Source organism: Sciurus vulgaris, assembly GCF_902686455.1.
Source record: "Sciurus vulgaris genome assembly, chromosome: X".
In the NCBI taxonomy this organism is placed as follows: Eukaryota; Metazoa; Chordata; class Mammalia; order Rodentia; family Sciuridae; genus Sciurus; species Sciurus vulgaris.
The window spans coordinates 22671362-22677361 of record NC_136471.1 but is presented as its reverse complement, the minus strand read 5'-3'; positions in this window follow the sequence as shown (position 1 = coordinate 22677361).

Below are 6000 nucleotides of genomic sequence, written 5' to 3'. Positions count from 1 at the left end.
TAAGTGAGAGAGTGGAGAGCAAGGTGCAGAGGTGGAGGCAAATATTATATCCAGGATGTTTGACGGTCTGAGAGGGCCGTTGGTGATGTCTGTCCTACAAAGGCTCAGAAAAGCTGTGTCATGAGGATTTGATATTCCAGTTGAAAACCTGAGAACGGTTCTTATTCTTTGGCACATGCATTTAGGAGGTTGATTTCAGTGGTTTAGAACCTGGCCTGATTTCATACCTGAACTTAAGGTGTGTTTTGGTTTCCCCAGCTTTTGTTTCCATGCACAAATTGGCCCTTCTCAAGCCCATATTCAAACTTGAGTGTGCATCAGAATCACCTGGAGGGCTTATTAAAACCCGGATTCTACATTCTTGAAAAGCATCTCAATAAATTGGTGAGGTTTATCTCAATTATATAAGTAGTAAGACATGGAGATTATAGCATTGTAAATTTTTTTGGATTAATGTCATAATCAGACCTCTGATGGCAAATACATTTTGTTGAACAGCTTCCTCCAGTTCCCAACTGTGCCACAAGTTTATAAATTCAAATTGAGTTTTGGATTTGGAATATACTTAATACAGTATATTTTCTTCTTTGACTTCTGAAAATAAATAAGGAAATTTTATTCTTTAAAATCAACAACAGATTTTTGGGGCCTACCCTCAAGTTTCAGATATAGTAGGTCTGCGGCGGGCCCATGAAACTGAATTCCTAACACATTTCCATCTTCTGTTGCTGCTGGCTAAGGGACCTCACTCTGAGACCCACTGCTCTGATGCCATGGTTCTTAACCTTGACTGTACTTAAAATCACTTGACAATTCCAAAACATACTGTTTGGGCCACATAGCAAGAAATTCTAATATAATTTGTCTGGGGTGTGACCTGTGCATCTAGAATTTTATCAGGCAATTCTGATATTTAGCTGGGGTTAAGAACCACTGTCCAGTAGTAAAAGCACAGACTGCAGTCAGAATGGCTAGGGTCCATATCTTTGATTGGGCAGATGAGTTTATTTTTTATATATCTTTATATCTTTGGTTTTCTCGTGTGTAGGAATAATAATACCTAATCATGGAGTTGAGGATGGCAAGATGAAGTATCATGGATGTGACAAGGCTTCATAAACTGTAGAATATTACACAGGTATTATTACTGTCTTCTAGCCTTTGTTAATCAAGTTAACATACTGTTAATCAAAGTGTATCTGAGTGGTAATCAAAATATTAGTCAAAGTGTTTATCAGTGATTACACAATCAAATCATGTACCAGAAGCAGTGGTATGACAGGAGAGCCTCGTACAAATGCAGAATCTCAGGCCTTGAACAAGACCTGAAGCAGATTCTGAGTTTTAACAAGATCTTTAAGTGATCTGTGTACACATTAAAGTTGTCCTTGCTCTCTCCTACTTGTAGGTTCCTGATTGTATTAGTTTCCTTTTGCTGCTGTAACACACTACCACAAACTTAATGGCTTATAACAACACAAATATATCATCTTACCCTTCTCAAGTTAAGAAGTTCGAAATGGGTCTTAGAGGGCTAAAATCAAGGCATCATCAGGACTGTTTTCCATCCAGAGGCACGAGGGGATGATATGTGTCCTTGACTTTTTTTTTAGCTTTAGAAGCTGCCCACATTCCTTGACTCTTGGGCACATCACTCAGACCTTTGTTTCCATAGTTATATCTCCTTCTCTGACTGACCCCTCCTCAACTCTCTTTGTAAGGAATCCTGTGATTTCATTGCGCCTACCTGGACAAACCAGGATAACTTCTCCATGTCACGATCTTTAATTTAGTCACACATATAAAGACTCTTTTGCCACTTAAAGTCACATATTCTTGGTCACATATTCTTAGGTTCCAAGGGTTAGAACATGGATATTTTTGTGGGGGTATTATTCTGCCCACCACCTTAGTATTCTCTGCTGCCTGAATCTCTTTCCCCTTCATCCCTCTATAGATGCTCTTCTCATTCTGCTTTTCTTTGATCATGCTCTAATTATTTCTTTTCTTTCAGTCATTAAAAACTTTCCCATTTTCTGTCTTGTCTTTTTAGGAACCTACAAACTGATTCAAATTAATCTAGGCAAACTTGAAAGATAGTGATCTTTCTATCATTGGGTATATGCAAGTCAAAACTGAATGCCCATCTGTCAGAAGGGTTTTAGAATTTCTACAGCAGTGCAAAACATTATTATTACCATTGATTTGTCCTTTAGTCCCTCAATAATTTCCTTTTGAAGGGCCCTGGCAGGCATTTCCCTCTCTGATCTTTCTCCCTTCTTTCTTACCTCCTCTCAACTCTGTGTTCCCTTTGTTCTTCCCACTTCCTTTCCCATACCAACACAAGGTCTTAGCTGTGTGTCCTAGGGTTGTGCCCATACTGTGAGGTCAAGACCATAGGGAATATGCCTGTTCCCTAGGGAGGTTGGTGGCTGGTCCTTACAGTCGTGCCTCATTGGAGTAGGCTAGGGGTTCTTTGGTTCTTCAAAGTGGAGCATCTACAGACAAACAAATGGGTTGAGAAAGATAAGGAAGGTAGAAGTGTAGAGAGATTATTTTCTGGTCAAACTATCTCACAATGAATGCGCTGAAGGCTAGTAATCATGGGATGTCACCAAGGATATAGCAGGGCACTTCAACCACCGTGAGGTCATGGGACCCAGGAGCAGAGGTTTCACCAGAAAGGTAGTAGAGCAGGCAGGTTTCAACTGAACCCACTATCACCAGAGTCAGGCCCCTGGAGAGAAGTTCTAGAAATGTAGCCAGAATAAGCCACGCCTGAGTCCTTGTGGTACCTAGGTCAGCTCTCTGCCTGCAATGATTTAGCTGTATCTTGCCCAAGGACAAAGACAGCAGTGACATTTAATATCTCTTCCTGAATTACAGACTGGTACATACATGACTATGAAATATAATGCAGCAATGTGAAAAGATTGGTAAAGGTTTATATCTACTGATATAGGCTTCCAAGACATATTTTTGATTGACAAATTAGGTCACAAATCAATATGTAATTCCACTTATGAAAAAAAAAAAACTCTCCAAGTCCGTATATACATGTGTGTAAATGCATAGAATACATACAAAGGAAACTGTTAATAGAAAATCACCTTGAGGAGAGGAGTGGGCTTGGTGGGAAATGAAGAATCATGATTTACTTTGAATACTTTATTTATTTTCATAGTGAGAATGTGTTTGAATAATTTCAAGACGAAAAACCATCCTAAACTTCCCCAACATCCATATATATACACTACATATGATATGTATTCATTATAAAAGCAAATATACACACAACATACAATATATAATAATCTATATATAATATTCTATATCACATAGCATATTGCATACACATTCTATATCATAATGTATATATAATATATAATAAAATATAGACAATATAAAATTACATGTATAATATTATGTTACAAGCTTAGTCTATATTATAATACATGTATAAAATATATAAAATGTATCTATAACACATTATATATACATCACATATATACATCTAATATACTGTATAAGATGTATGATATATATCAATGCAATATAAAATATATATCACATTCAATGTATAACACAATTTTATATTATATTGCATATAGCATATATAGTACATAGAGCATATATCATATACACATTCTATATTATGTATATAATGTATAATATATACAATAAGCATATATGGTATGCATGGCATATATACAATATTATATACAGGATATAATAGATATGATATACATACATTATATATTATATATTCTAATTATATGCTATTATATAATACACACATTCTATATTATAACATGATATATAATGTAATATGATATACTATATATATATAATGTATATATGCATTATAACAATTCTAACATAATTACATGTAAAATATATATTACATAATGTAATATATAATATGTATATATAATATATGATGCATAATACATATTATATACATTATATATCATATATTATGTGTTATATATTCCATATAATACATGATATATATGCTATGTATTTTATTTTTGCTCATATTGTTTTTGCCTACCTGTGCAGCAGTTGTATTGGTGAGTGTATGTGGATTGAAAGAAATGGTAGGGCAAGATGGAGTGAAAGATTAAGGCTTCAGTCCCTTTTTGGTTATGGTACTGGGAATCGAGTCCAGGCCCTTCCCTATGCTAGGCAAATGCTCTACCACTGAGTTATAATCCTAGACTGTTTTAGTCTCTTGGAGTGGGAGTCTCTTTGAAGAAATAGTCCTAGACCTCTGGGCATCTTAGCTTGCTTGTAGCAATGATGATACCAGTTAACATTTATGGGGCATTTAATTCCAGCAGCCGTGCTAAATTTATAAAGTGGATTTTCATTTAATCCTCATAACAATTCTATAAAGTTTGTACTATTAATACATCAATTTTATAGATAAGGAAATTGAGGTAAACAGAGAGGATATCTTACTTGTCTAAGGCTACCCACTATATAAGAAGAAGCTGTTGGATATCTACACACAGGTTAGCAAATTTTGTGGAACTCTGTGGACAGCCATCAAGAATTTTTTTTTGTCGCACATGAACCATGGAGACTACATGTTGTTCCCCTTTCTTGCCAATTTGTGCCTCTGTGTCTTTGCATATCCTACTACCTCTGACCTTCAAGCTAACACTTTTGTGTTTTGTTTCAAAGGTATTTGGGTTGAGAATAAATAGAAGCCTTTCTTTTTCAATAAAGTCCAGTGTGCATGGAAAATGAGGATCCTTTCACTCTGAGCTCAAGGAAATACAAATCTGAACTCATGTATACCTCTCCATTTTTCATCCCACTCTTTCCATTGAGTCTCATTTAGCACTTAGTTATATTTCAACTTAACTATTTTTGTAGACTTCTCATCTCATCTCTCCCCACACAACCCCCCTATACTAGCATTTTTATTGAGTTCCTGCTCTGTGCTAGTTTCTGTGTTATGAAAGTTTGCCAAACATTCAATTACTACATTATGAGTGAGGGATTATTATTACCCCCATTTATAAGTGAGGAAGCTGAGACTTGGAGAGGTTAATGGTCCTGTCCAAGGTTACACAATGAGGAAGAGGTAGCAGATATAGGATTAGAATCTAGTTCTCCTTTCTCCTGGTTTAATGGTCTTTGTGCTACTCCTTTTTGCAGAAGCCTGTGTGTGGTAGGCTGAATAGTGCCTTCCACCTTGCACTGATATCCACACTCTAATCCCTGGAACCTACGACTATGTTAGTTCATTTGGCAAAACTACTTTGCAGATGTGATTAATTTAAGGATCTTGAGATGGAGGAATAATCCTGGATTTTTCAGGTGAGCCCAGTAACATAATCACAGGGGGGAGCCCGGAGATCAGAGTGAGTATTTTGGGGCTATTACAACAGAAGTCAGAGGTAGTAGGGATGCAAGGAAGTGATCCCTAAGTCTCAGATTGCAGGCAGTCTCTAAAAGCCAGCAAAGCCAAAGAAACAGATCCTTTTATAGAGTTTCCAGAATGAACTAGGCCTTCCAACTCTGATTTTAGCCCAGAGAAATTGATTTCTGACTTCTGACCTGAAGAACTAGAAGATCTATGTCATTTTAAGCTATTTTAAGTTTGTGGTAATTTGTTATAGCAGCAATAAGAAACTAATACATGGGCTTAAGTGGCTAATATGAGGAGAACATTTAAAAATTGGGTCCTGGTTATATTGCTGCTTGGCAGTGGCTACCGTCCAAGAGGCAGTTGGTTGCTATGCTACAAAGGTACCCACTTAGCTGGGGCAAAGCAGCACTGCTGCCTGAAATGCCGTGATGCCAGGGAAGTCCAGCAGAGGGCACTGTGTAGGGAGAAAGTAATCTGTGGAGAAGCCCTGCTTTTGTTTGGCTATATGAACAGGAAGGGTTCTCTAAAGGGAACAATCCATTTCAGCACTTCTGGATGGTTCTGTGTTGCATATTAGTTCTGGCTCCATACAGGTCAGAGGAGCTCTCTTAGGAGTG